The following is a 13,650-nucleotide window of genomic DNA, read 5'->3' as shown; positions in this document are numbered from 1 at the left end:
TATCAACAACGTTTCGGTATTAATGTGTGGGCTGGTATTGTGAACGACTTTTTGATTGGGCCATACTTACTACCCACGCGACTCTGTGGCGAAAGCTATCGTATTTTTCTGCAAGAAGTGTTACCAGAACTGCTGCAAGATGTTCCGCTCGCCATTCGTAACCGCATGTGGTTTCAGCACGATGGAGCGCCAGCACACTTCAGCACTGCTGTACGGAATTACCTGAATGCCACGTTTGGTGCTAGATGGATTGGGCGTGGTGGACCAGTCCCTTGGCCACCCCAATCTCCTGATTTCTCTTGCCTCGATTACTTTTTATGGGGACATCTTAAGAGTCTTGTTTATGAGACTCCAGTTGACTCAGATGAGGATCTCGTTGCTCGCATATCTGTAGCTGCTGCAGGTGTGCGTGAAATACCAGGCATCTTTGAACGCGTACGCCAATCGCTGCACCGACGCTGTCAAGCATGTATCGCTCATGGTGGACGCAATTTTGAACACTTACTGTAAACATGACACTTGTCAACAACGATTTCAATAAAATCTTTCGTTTTCCTTTCGGCCGTTATTTCCCCTGTTTACGCCTCACCGCGTCACCTGGGACTATACATTCCTATACAATATATCCTTGTTACAATGTCCTGCACCTACCATTAAAGTTTGTACCATGAATTCGGGACCACCCTGTATAGACAACTGTACTATTATAACTACTATGACTGAGGGGCTTTTGCAATACATTCAATTGAATAGTGAAAAATGCTGTACAAACATGTAACAGAGCAAATATTTCAGACCTATTTATGTAACTGTGTGTACTTGGGCACATATTTATGACATACATACAACTTACATTGTCTACACGTGGATAAATATACAGTAGTCTAGAATAGTCAACAATCAGGTTCCCAAATCAGAAGACATCTGAATTCTCGGGTCTGCTCAGGCCAAATTCAAAACTTTGTTTGGTACAGTCAACATTACTTCACTCCTAAATCCAAGAAAGCTCTACAAATTAGGAGAAATAGTTAAGAAAAGTCAAATTTTAACCATGCTAGAAACAAGATTGCAAAGTGAGAATGCCACCACGTAGCACAGATTTTGGAAATTACAGACTATTCAAAAAGCAAAAAAGGCAAAATAACACCAATAAATATACCCCATGTGGTAGATTGTATGAACAGTTTCATAAGACATTCAGAGTTCCATAATCAAAGTGAAGAACAAAATTAATGACAATTTACTTTGAATGTGCAAATAAAATTTAAACAGTAATTAATGTTAATCAGCCAAGGGGAGGGGGAACAGAAAAGTAAACATGCGATGGGGGGTGATAGAAAAATTAATCTCTAAAATTCCGCAAAATCATGGGAAAATTTTGACAGAGTATTTTAATGATCAGTTAGTGCAAGAGAAAATGCAAGGAAATAATTTGCGACTTCCTTGCGCACAAATGGAACAAACAAAATGGATACTTTCTTAACTGTGTAGAAATTGTAACCACAAAACTGTCAACACATTTCAAACAAAACAAAAAACACCTGACAAGAATTTAGGCGAAATCCGTACTGATCATATCACAATCTCATAGCCACATCACAAGGGGATTTTAAATATGTAGAAGTACACAAATGTCCAAATATTTACAGATCACTACCTAACCACAGTGAAACTAAATTTAAAGCCTTAAAAGTTCAGCAAACAGATACAGGTAATACCGAACATGATACTGATTAACTCCAAGCAATGCTATTAGCAAATGAACTCAAAACACAAGCACAAAACTCCAAAGAAATCTCAACAGAAACTTATCGAAACTACATAAACTCAAATTCCTCTACAAAGATGGAAAGAGACATCCATGGTGGAACAGACTGCGCAAGCAGTAAAATCTTGACAAAGAGCATTCAAATCATCAAATAATAAATTGAAAAAAAAGTGCCAAGCAACTCCAAGCAGCTTGAAAATTGAACAAAAAGACATTATGAGAAGTCATCTTCAGGCTTATAAAAAACAAGGATTCTTATATGAAACACTTAAAACAAATCTAAATGGATACCAGCCCCAAAAACTGTTTCATGAAAGACAGTGCACACTTGGCACATAACCAAGAAATAGATAATTTAAAAAACTTCCAAACTGCCCTAAACCCAAAGAAAGATTTCTATCAGAAATTCTAAAAACCAATTCAGATTCACAAGCATCAAATGAAGGGGAAATTGCTGAACAAGAGGTTAAAAATAAGCATTTGGTTAGGACAGAACCGTTGCATTAGTCCTACAAGCTCCCACAAAAATTTTAAAAGAAAATTACAGTGATCATGCAAAATATCTGACAGAAAACCATACAAACTGGAAAACTGCACTGATACATCCACTACATAAAAAAGAACCATAACCAATAATACCTTTAGACGGGCCTTCAGTTTGTGCCATTCAAAATTGTCTTAGTGTGTACGCACACACACACACACACACACACACACACACACACACACACACACACACACACACCCTGAATTCAAATTCGGTGAACATCAGGAAAATTCCAGACCAAACAGATCTTGCCTGAAACAAATTTTAGCTATGAAACTAATTCTCACATCAAAACATTTATAATAAGAAAGTATCTTTATAGATTTTAAGAAAGCTTATTAGAAAAATTAATCCGAAAGTGGCGAAAACTGAAATTACAGTTTAAAATTGATGAACCAATCAAATTCAAGAGTGATTCTCAACCCAAATATATATGTTAAACTATTCAGAGACAGCTTTCTGGCTAACAACTGACATCCGTGACAAAAAAAAATGCATATCAAAATACACAAAACTGAGGCACGACAATACAGCCACAAAACAAGTCTGTCTATATGGGACTGAAGGCACTGAAGAAATCCAATGTGAAAAACGAAAATAACATTTTTAGTTTGAAATCGCATTTAGGAATGAAAATACTGTACATAGAAATTGAACGGGCAGAAATTGCGCTTCAGGGTACTCTTCCTGGCACAAAAATCCAATGAGACCATTACAGTTTGATCCTATGAGCGCAAAAAGGAGCTATTCTGTAAGACAACGTAATACAAACAATAAGAAAAGGTAAAACTAAACCATAAAATGCCCCATGGTCAAGTAGGTCCCAAACGTGATAATTATTATATTACATTAGGTTTTCGTTACAATAATGAAATGAAGTATTCAGCAGTAATCCAGCGAGAAAACGAGAAAATAGCACTATGGTTACAGGTGGCTGTCAGGAAAAGCGGATTTAATTGAATAGCTCAAACCTTCGCAATGTTTCATCATCTGTTGCCACTAGCTCACTGGATGTCACCCCGATTTCCTCTTTCAACTCGCGCAGTCGCGCACTCTTTGTAACGTCAACAGTGTACAAGTCGATTATCGACACTTGTTGTCGATTACATCAAGGTCGATTAAAAGTTAGCCGAAAAAATAGGCCTTTCAAAAATTGTAATACACCACCCTCGTTTTAAGTTAAATGAGGAATTAATCGCGATTAAAGTTAACTGAGGTTGTAGACTCGTTTACCTTGAATTCATCGCAGTTTTTTCCTTTATTGTCTTGGGCTGTAAATCCACGAGGAATTATACGTAGCTATTTCAACTGGCACTCATTGGTTGGCGGTAAGAGCCAATGAGACGTAGCTGCTTGTAGGTAGATCTTTGAACGCTTCGTATGATTTTCGCGGGACCTCTGTCACCATATGAATGCTGATTGTGTCTGTTAGGCTTCCCATTTCGAATGACTGATCGGAAGTAATATGTTTTCAGTCGGCGCGAATTTGGATATTACAGCTGCTTCGTAAGTTTGAAAGATAATTGCATAGCGTTGGTTTGTGATTGTGCATTTTGTTGGGTTGTACGTGTTTTGAAAGAGAAGCTCGTGATACGTAATTGTAGTCAAGAGGAATGAGCTAACGCCTTTTAAGTGTATTGTTGGGTAAATAGCTCCGGTTTTTAGTTTGGGAACAAGTGAAGGATTAGGGGTTTTTGGATATGTATGCCTATTACCGCGTTCGAACCAAAAACTACGTATTGGACCGCAGTATGAATATACGTATATTTGCTAGAATGTAAATATAACTGTGGAAAGCGCCCTATATTAAAGACTGTGTCACGACACATTCTTTGCAGTCTCATGTGTAAATTAAACCAGTTTTATTAGGACTCCTTGAAAACTTTAGAATTTGTGCATACGGTGTATATTTGAATGCAAATAAACGATACTAAACGAGAACCTGCGATGTTCACGTGTGGAATGACAGATACTCAAATGAAACATGGTGATAAAAATAAAATTGCAATTTTAAAACCCCACAGAAAGTAAAATGCTTTTAGTAACTCCACTACATTATTTGAGTATTATAATTATGCACAACACTGGTAGATTATTCTAAATTCGTTTTATACTGGTAATGTTTTGGTGATCATATTTGATCTAAAATTTTACATATTCAAGGACGTGGGGGACAATGATATTAATCACATTACAGCTTCAGCCCTTCGTTTCTGATTTCAGTGATCATCAGCTTGAAAACGTTCCATCCGATTTGTTTCAACTGTCAATAAAATTCACTTATTTTATCAAAAATTTTAATTTTGCGTGGAAAAATTGTTTTGTGTGTGTAGACTGTAGCGACTTGTTAGGTGTCACTTAATACCTTGGATTCTATTTGCTCCAGTCGGAAATCTCAGCAAAATATGCGAACTGTCTGTTGAAATGCACCACAGCTAAACGTCAGTTCACTTGCCGTTTTTGTACAGTGCTATGTACGCAATTAACGTGCAATTCTAGCCAGTTTAATTTTGCATTTCTGCCAAACTTACGAGCCAAACACGATGTAGAACGAAAACGAGTTGCTAAGTGGAAATGAGTTTATTAAATGCCGAAATTCAGATATCCTTGATATGCAAACTGCCCAATAACATCTCCCGGTGGCATATACACACAAATAACAACTCAAAATTCCACAGAAGACGCTTCACAAATAATACGTAAACCACTTATAGTACAATAAAGAGTCTTTTATTTAGTTGCATTAGACGAATCACATCCCAAGAACCTTAAAATGACTTGCTGGTGCCATAAACATACCTTAGGATCATACAGTAAGTTAAACCCTGTGTGTGAAATTCCTTGGCATTTAGCTAGATAGCAAAATTAGTCAAAACAGATTAAATAACAAAGCTCAGATCACTGTTTTTGTACCTACCTAATTTCTGACTGTTCACTTGAAGACAGAGTGCTGGCTTATTTTCATAGTTTCAGCCACTTTTACCCTAAACAGTTATCCTTTGGGGCAGTGCAGCTACAAAAACGAATTAAGTATTCGTTCAGTTATTTACTACATTGTGTAGATCCCATCAAGAACCAACTTTGTGGATGCTGGAGTGAGACATTGTGTACATTAACAGAAGATAAGCAAATAATAGAAAAATCTGTATGACATATTAACAATAAATTAGTGCAAACAGTGAAAAATCCAGGTTGAAATGTAACGATATTGTGAAAAGGATAGTTCTTAATCACTATACAGCAGAGGTTCCAAGTCACAGATAGGCACAACAAAAAGAAAACAAGCTTTTGGCCAACAAAGCCTTTGTCAAAAAAAGACACATGAACACAACCACAGTCCCTCACAGCTGAAGCCAGTAGTCTGGCTTCAGCTGTCAGAGACAAAGTCCTTGTTGGCCAGAAGCTCATTTTGGGACAGTCTTTTTGTTGTGCTTATCTGTAACTCAACATCTCCGCTATATGGTGAGTTGTAACTAACCTTTTCACAATACTGTTACAATAAATTAGTGCCATTCACACTTAACTACTGAACGGAAAACTGTGCCCAGTAGCTGAGAAAAGCACCGATCACACAGGGTAGCAGAATGATCCACCAAACTACTGTTCAGTAGCCTTGACATCGTTTTGTTGTAGAATCTTGGAACATATTGTGAGCTCAAATGTAATGAGAGATCTCAAACAGAATGACACACTCCATGCCAACCAGCATGAACTCCAAAAACATCAAACTTGTGAAACCCAGCTCACACTTTCCTTACATGACGTCCTGAAAGCCATAGATCGAGGCAGTCAGGGAGATGCAGTATTTTTTGATTTACAGAAAGTATTTCACTGAATACAACACCTGTGCGTATTATCAGAACTATGATTGTGTGGAATATTGAGAGAAATTTGTGAATGGGTAGTGGATTTCTTTACCTTGGATGGAGAGTCCTTGATGCAGAAGTAATTTCAGATGAGCTCCAGGGAAGTGTGTGGGGATCTTTGCTGTTGATCTTGTGTATTAATGATCTTGCAGACAATATTAATAGCAACCTCAGAATCTTTTCAGATGATGCTGTTACCTATAATGAAGTACTGTCTGAAAATAATTAAATACAAATATTCAGTCATATCTTGTTAAGGTTTCAAAGTGATGCAAAGATTAGCAACTTGCTTGAAGTCTTCAGAAAAGTAAAATTGTCCACTTTCACAAAATGAAAGAACCATGGTATCAAACGGTCTCAGTTGGAATCTGTCAACTTGACATTTACTTGGCTGCAGGCCAACTCTTTGTAGGAATGTGTAATGGATCACTTTGGTTCAGCTGTAGGCAAAGCTGGTGGCAGACTGTGGTTCGCTGACAGAATATTAGGGAGATGTGGCCAGTCTACAAGAGCGATTCCTTAAAAATCACTCATCTGACCTATGCGAGACTATTGCTCAAGTTAGTGCGATGCATGCAAAATAGGACTAATGGGGGACATTGAACATATTCAGAAGAGGACAGCATGAATGGTCAGAGGTTTGTTCGACTTCTCAGTGTGTCACAGAGATACCGAAGAAACTGAACTGGCAGACACTTGAAGATATATGTAGATTGTCCCTAGAAAGCTTACTACAAAATTTCAAGAACCAGCTCTAAATGATGGGTCTAGGAATATACAGCATCTCCTGTAGGGATTGTGAGGGTAAGATTAGAGTAATTACAGTCTGCACAGACACATTTCAACAGAATTTTTTTCTGCATCTCTATATGTAAGTGGAATGGGAAGGAGCCCTAATAAAATGATGGGTGCAGTGGGACATTCCCTACCATACTGTTCAGTGGTTTGCAGAGTATGGTTGTAAGTAGCAGCTAAATCGAACCAAGTAAGGAATAAAGCTGCTACTTTGAAAAACTTTTTATCAAACAGCTTTTATACACAACATAATATTTCAACAATGGAAAATCTAGGATGGAAAAATTAGAGTATCATGAAAAGGATGGATTGCTGGTGTTGAGTTGTAGACAGACAAACAATTAGACTGGTTTCTTTTTTAAGAGAAAATGGTTTCCTACATGTGTAAATATTCAGCCATGGTTGCAGTTGTCATGAAGCCTCACAACACGCTGCTACTTGCCATATAGCTAACATACCTGTTAAATCTTTGAGTCTAGATATTCAGTTAATTTGTAGAAAGAATGACTAATGAGATAGTTTTTAAGTTTTCTTCTGAACTGGTTGTGATTACCCATTTTTTGCTTTGTCTGATGGGAAGTAGAATACTTTTGCACCAGGTAGAATACATTTGCATGGGGGGCAGGGGGAGAAAAAACAGTTCAGCTTCAATTTATTTTTGTCAGCAACATTGTAAATATATTGGGAAGTAAATGCAAGAATTTAGGTTTTTAAAAAGGCATCTGCAAGATGAGCAGTTTTCTACTTAACATGCTATTCTTACTGGTCACTTCTTCTGGTCATTTCTTTAGGTACACACTCCAGAAGATAATTCCAGAAGGCAATGAGGAGTGAAAACATGTGAAACAAACCACCACAATGAGAGATGCTCCTAGCAAAACATGCAGAACTGACCATTCAGATTTGTTTATCAATATGTTGTCTCCAGTTTAACTTGTTTTCCAACAGGACTCCAAGGCATTTCACACAGGGAATTGAATGAAGGAAAAAAGTTCTAAATTTTATAAACTCCCTCTTGATTGTCAAGTCTTAAGGAGTCCAGTTAGAAGCCCAAAGCCACTGAACTTGAAGTGCCTTAGCAAATGATGTTTTGAAACTGACAGATCTAGGCTAGTTATCTGTTTGGCCCCAACAATACGGGAATATTAAGATGATAGTTGTTCTTACGTGTAAGGGGAATAGATAGGCACCAGGTATTTATTGAATCACGCTGATATGGAGGCTCTTTGTTGATAGATTCCTCTTTCATTGAAGAGGCATTCATCCATGGTAAGGTATACTGTGTAGATGTAGTCATTACCAAATCAGTTGGCATAAAATAATGCATTGTCCATCTTATGGCTGGCTGTTCCAGAATGAACAACATAAAAGGAAACCATTTTGGAGGTTGACGATCACATGATCATCTTCCCTTCACACTTCTCACAGGATATCTACTATTCTATGTTGATTACATTATAGCTATGTCTAGTTGGCTCATTGTTATATTCTCAGGCAAGGGGACCCATCGTATTGCCATTGTGAAGCCCCTTGTTGGTGCCCCACATTATGCTAGTGCCCCCAACTTCACTGCCCTGTGATGAACACTGGTGCTTCACAATTCTGGTCTCGGTAGGTGATGTCCAAGCTGTGGACATGGTTTTTAAACTTTAGAGAGAGTTTTTGTATTCATTTAAAGCGTGTCACCATGGTCTCATCTTATTTTTCCCCATTCTGTGATGCGAGCATTCTGCCACTATTCTGCAATGAATAAAGAGCTGTTATCAGATGAGGAAGTAGACATTCAGCTACAAACTAGGTGCGTGAGAGGAGGAGGGGAGGTGGAGCAGTTGTGACTCTGGCTGCTTCAGATCGCCTACCTCTCCTATTTCATTGCAGTTCCTTACTTTTTGATGTTTATTTTCCTCCTCCTGTTTTTCACCTGGCTCCCTGTCTCAGGTGACGCCACAAAGATAAAGAGTAAATTGGCAGTCTCTACTTTCCTTCTTCCAGAAAGTTTTTGGCGTAGATTATTAAAGAAATTAATGGGAGGTGATGACCTCAATGTTTAGTCCCTTTCAAACTCCTCAAAAATTCGACAATACTATGGGAAGGATAGATTGCTACTCACCATATAAAAGAGATGTCGAATGGCAGACGTGCGACAAAAAGACTGCTGCACATGGTGAACTTGCAGCCAAAAGGCCTCCATTTAATCTAGCGAACATACGTGCATTCGTGCAAGTGCAACTAACACACAAGTGACCACTGTCTCTGGCCACTGAGTTTAGTCTTAGTCATAGCTTTGCCCTCGTGCCAAGAGTTATCATGTGCTCAGTTATTGGCTGTGCAAACCAACTGTGTGCTCGAATACATTGTCAGGTGCTTATCTACGTGGGTTCAAAAGTTGTGCTTCCTATAGTTCAATTCGCATGAGTAATTTGTTCCACTCACGGGATTCTGTTATCCAGTTGTTACAAAGTCATCATTGGTGTTTGTAGTACCTGTAATGACCGTGTGGAGTAGCGGCGTTGTCATGCCTGCTGCAAATACTAAAACCTTCAAGAGGGATTCTGATTCAACAACATTGCAACCAGAGATGGGTAATAGGTGTGTGGATACAATGTGAAAACAGCATGGACAATGTGTTGGAAGCATTCTTCCCAATTACTGAAAACACGTATGCCATGTGAAATAGAAAATTAAAATGATATTTTGTGTCAGGTCAGTTCTGTAGTGCTACAAATAAATGGTGACGAGAGAAACACAATGTGCATAAAGTGTAAATGTGTCTACCCAGATTATAGTGGAACAAAAAGGACTACAAGATGGTGACCAATTTCTATGTCTCAACAACCGGAAATACGGAAGCGTCCGATCCCACCTGTCTGCTTTGACCAATGACGTCACAAATCTGGCGGAAACGACCATAAATGACAATTCCAATATGGTGCATATAAAGTCGTTACATACACATTATGAATATGAAAATACATCGAAACACATACACACACATGTTCCACAAGAAGCCTAATGACACTAATGGTACAAATGCGGGAAATTGGGGGTTTTTGGGTGGGGTCAAACTAAATATAAACAAATTTAGACACTCACTCCCATACAAAACCACGCAAAACGACGAAAAAAATCGACGTCACAAAACTCCCCAAATACCACTAAACACAATACCATATGGAATCGAATACTTCCCTCGACTTATATAGCTCAAAAGCAGCTCCCAACCCCATAAGTTAGGATCGAACACTTCTCTTTACCTTGTTGTTGTTGTGATCTTCAGTCCTGAGACTGGTTTGATGCAGCTCTCCTTGCTACCCTATCCTGTGCAAGCTTCTTCATCTCCCAGTACTTACTGCAACCCACATCCTTGTTAATCTGCTTAGTGTATTCATCTCTTGGTCTCCCTCTATGATTTTTACCCTCCACGCTGCCCTCCAATGCTAAATTGGTGATCCCTTGATGCCTCAGAACATGTCCTACTAACCAGTCTCTTCTTTTTGTCAAGTTGTGCCACATACACCTCTTCTCCCCAATTCTATTCAATACCTCCTCATTAGTTATGTGATCTACCCATCTAATCTTCAGCATTCTTCTGTAGCACCACATTTCGAAAGCTTCTATTCTCTTCTTGTCCAAACTATTCATCGTCCATGTTTCACTTCCATACAAGGCTACATTCCATACAAATACTTTCAGAGGCGACTTCCTGACACTTAAATCTATACTCGATGTTAACAAATTTCTCTTCTTCAGAAACGCTTTCCTTGCCGTTGCCAGCCTACATTTTATATCTTCTCAACTTCGACCATCATCAGTTATTTTGCTCCCCAAATAGGAAAACTCCTTTACTACTTTAATTGTCTCATTTCCTAATCTAATTCCCTCAGCATCACCCGACTTAGACTACATTCCATTATTCTCGTTTCGCTTTTGTTGATGTTCATCTTATACCCTCCTTTCAAGACACTGTGCATTCCGTTCAACTGCTCTTCCAAATCCTTTGCTGTCTCTGATAGAATTACAATGTCATTGGCGAACCTCAAAGTTTTTATTTCTTCTCCATGGATTTTAATACCTACTCCGAACTTTCCTTTTGTTTCCTTTACTGCTTGCTCAATATACAGATTGAACAACATCGGGGAGAGGCTACAACCCTGTCTCACTCCCTTCCCAACCACTGCTTCCCTTTCATGCCCCTCGACTCTTATAACTGCCATCTGGTTTCTGCACAAATTGTAAAAGCCTTTTGCTCCCTGTATTTTACCCCAGCCACCTTTAGAATTTGAAAGAGAGTATTCCAGTCAACATTGTCAAAAGCTTTCTCTAAGTCTACAAATGCTTGAAACGTAGGTTTACCTTTCCTTAATCTTTCTTCTAAGGTAAGTCGTAAGGTCAGTATTGCCTCACGTTTCCAATATTTCTGCGGAATCCAAACTGATCTTCCCCATGGTCGACTTCTACCAGTTTTTCCATTCGTTTGTAAAGAATTCGCGTTAGTATTTTGCAGCTGTGACTTACTAAACTGTTAGTTCGGTAATTTTCACATCTGTCAACACCTGCTTTCTTTGGGATTGGAGTTATTATATTCTTCTTGAAGTCTGAGGGTATTTCACCTGTCTCATACATCTTGCTCACCAGATGGTAGAGTTTTGTCAGGACTGCCTCTCCCAAGGCCATCAGTAGTTCTAATGGAATGTTGTCTACTTCCGAGGCCTTGTTTTGACTCAGGTCTTTCAGTGCTCTGTCAGACTCTTCACGCAGTATTGTATCTCCCATTTCATCTTCATCTACATCCTCTTCCATAACATTGTCCCCAAGTACATCGCCCTTGTATAGACCCACTATATACTCCTTCCACCTTTCTGCTTTCCCTTCTTTGCTTAGAACTGGATTTCCATCTGAGCTCTTGGTATTCATACAAGTGGTTCTCTTTTCTCCAAAGGTCTCTTTAATTTTCCTGTAGGCAGTATCTATCTTACCCCTAGTGAGATAAGCCTGTACATCCTCACATTTGTCCTCTAGCCGTCCCTGCTTAGCCATTTTGAGACGTCTGTATTCCTTTTTGCCTGCTTCATTTACTGCATTTTTATGTTTTCTCCTTTCATCAATTAAGTTCAATATTTCTTCTGTTGCCCAAGGAGTTCTACTAGCCCTCGTCTTTTTACCTACTTGATCTTCTGCTGCCTTCACTGCTTCATCCCTCAGAGCTACCCATTCTTCTTCTACTGTATTTCTTTCCCCCATTCCTGTCAATTGTCCCCTTATGCTCTCCCTGAAACTCTGGACAACCTCTGGTTCTTTCAGTTTATCCAGGTCCCATCTCCTTAAATTCCCACCTTTTTGCAGTTTCTTCAATTTTAATCTCCAGTTCATTACCAATAGATTGCGTTCAGAGTCCACATCTGCCCCTGGAAATGTCTTACAATTTAAAACCTGGGTCCTAAATCGCTGTCTTACCATTATATAATCTATCTGATACCTTCTAGTATCTCCAGGATTCTTCCATGCATGCAACCTTCTTTCATGATTCTTGAACCAAGTGTTAGCTATAATTAAGTTATGCTCTGTGCAAAACTCTACCAGGCGGCTTCCTCTTTGATTTCTTATCCCCAATCCGTATTCACCTACTATGTTTCCTTCTCTCCATTTTCCTACTCTCGAATTCCAGTCACCCATGACTATTAAATTTTCGTCTCCCTTCACTACCTGAATAATTTCTTTTATTTCATCATACATTTCTTCAATTTCTTCATCATCTGCAGAGCTAGTTGGCTTATAAACTTGTACTACTGTAGTATGCATGGGCTTCGTATCTATCTTGGCCACAATAATGTGTTCACTGTGCTGTTTGTAGTAGCTTACCCGCACTCCTATTTTTTTTATTCATTATTAAACCTACTCCTGCACTACCCCTATTTGATTTTGTGTTTACAACCCTGTATTCACCTGACCAAAAGTCTTGTTCCTCCTGCCACCGAACTTCACTAAATCCCACTATATCTAACCTTAACCTATCCATTTCCCTTTTTAACTTTTCTAATCTACCTGCCCGGTTAAGGGATCTGACATTCCATGCTCCGATCCGTAGAACTCCAGTTTTCTTTTTCCTGATAACGACGTCCTCCTGAGTAGTCTCCGCCCGGAGATCCGAATGGGGGACTATTTTACCTGTGGAATATTTTACCCAAGAGGACGCATATCATCATTTATCCATACAGTAAAGCTGCATGCCCTCGGGAAAAATTACGACCGTAGTTTCCCCTTGCTTTCAGCCGTTCGCAGCCCCAGCACACTAAGGCCGTTTTGGTTCATGTTGCAAGGCCAGGTCAGTCAATCATCCAGACTGTTGCCCCTGCAACTACTGAAAAGGCTGCTGCCCCTCTTCAGGAACCACACGTTTGTCTGGCCTCTCAACAGATACCCCTCCATTGTGGTTGCACCTACGGTACGGCCATCTGTATCGCTGAGGCACGGAAGCCTCCCCACCAAAGGCAAGGTCCATGGTTCCTCTCACTCACTCACTCACACACACACACACACACACACACACACACACACACACACACACACACACACACACAAAAATACTCAACCAAAAGAAAAACCCGACCCACCCACACCTCAACACCCTCCAACCAACCCAACCTCCCCCTCAACCCAAAATAAAAATCTCACAA

General features: G+C 39.3%; 1 protein-coding gene across 1 annotated transcript in view; it reads right to left on the bottom strand.

Moving 5' to 3' along the window:
- LOC126143130 (disks large homolog 5-like) overlaps nucleotides 1-3,372 on the bottom strand; it is a 337,648-nt gene extending 334,276 nt beyond the window's left edge. Inside the window, exon 1 of the mRNA XM_049915340.1 lies at nucleotides 3,287-3,372. The gene's annotated coding sequence lies outside the window, so the exon portion shown is untranslated. The remainder of the gene's footprint in view (nucleotides 1-3,286) is intronic.
- Between the last annotated feature and the right edge of the window lie 10,278 nt (nucleotides 3,373-13,650).

Source organism: Schistocerca cancellata, unplaced genomic scaffold (assembly GCF_023864275.1).
Source record: "Schistocerca cancellata isolate TAMUIC-IGC-003103 unplaced genomic scaffold, iqSchCanc2.1 HiC_scaffold_782, whole genome shotgun sequence".
Lineage (NCBI taxonomy): Eukaryota > Metazoa > Arthropoda > Insecta > Orthoptera > Acrididae > Schistocerca > Schistocerca cancellata.
This window is presented reverse-complemented; position numbering and strand designations above follow the sequence as displayed.